We start from the raw sequence: 490 nt of genomic DNA on the forward strand, positions 1-490 counted from the left end.
ATGTGGTTTCTAGTGTTCTTACCCATGTTGCGGATGTGTGAACGGGTCCATAATCATGGACAATTGTGTACTGGTAGAAGTATTGAGGTATTGATAAGCCCATGAAGATGGAGAATCCTAAAATGAACTTTGTTCTGAAACTGTTGAGATTGCAGAACTGGAGTAGACTTAGACCACCAGCACCTGAGATTTTTGGTTTTGGTTTTGAGCCAAGATATGTATTCATTGCGCGGTTCCAAAATACAAAAAAAAAAAAAAAAACAGAACAGTCTGTTTCAGTAGTTTCAAGAACTGTACCAACATATGAGAAGAACAAACAGTAAAGAGCTGCGCTGATAGGAGCTGGAACTAAAGCAAAGATGCCCCCAAATTTACCTGAAAAAACGAAGCTCTATGTATGTTAAGAAGCTTCAGAATTGTAGATTTATTACAAGAAAAAGGCCCTATGGAATCTGAGAGAATATACCAAGAATGGAGAAGAAGATCATGA

General features: G+C 37.8%; 1 long non-coding RNA gene across 1 annotated transcript; it reads right to left on the reverse strand.

The window, feature by feature from the left end:
- Positions 1–27: 27 nt before the first annotated feature.
- LOC104774914 lies at positions 28–490 on the reverse strand. Its single transcript, XR_765581.2, has 3 exons — positions 467–490; positions 298–375; positions 28–183 (listed from the first exon to the last, which is right to left on the reverse strand). It is a non-coding gene; the product is annotated as an uncharacterized LOC104774914 (long non-coding RNA).

The sequence above is a fragment of the Camelina sativa genome, unplaced genomic scaffold, assembly GCF_000633955.1.
Source record: "Camelina sativa cultivar DH55 unplaced genomic scaffold, Cs unpScaffold06757, whole genome shotgun sequence".
NCBI lineage: Eukaryota > Viridiplantae > Streptophyta > Magnoliopsida > Brassicales > Brassicaceae > Camelina > Camelina sativa.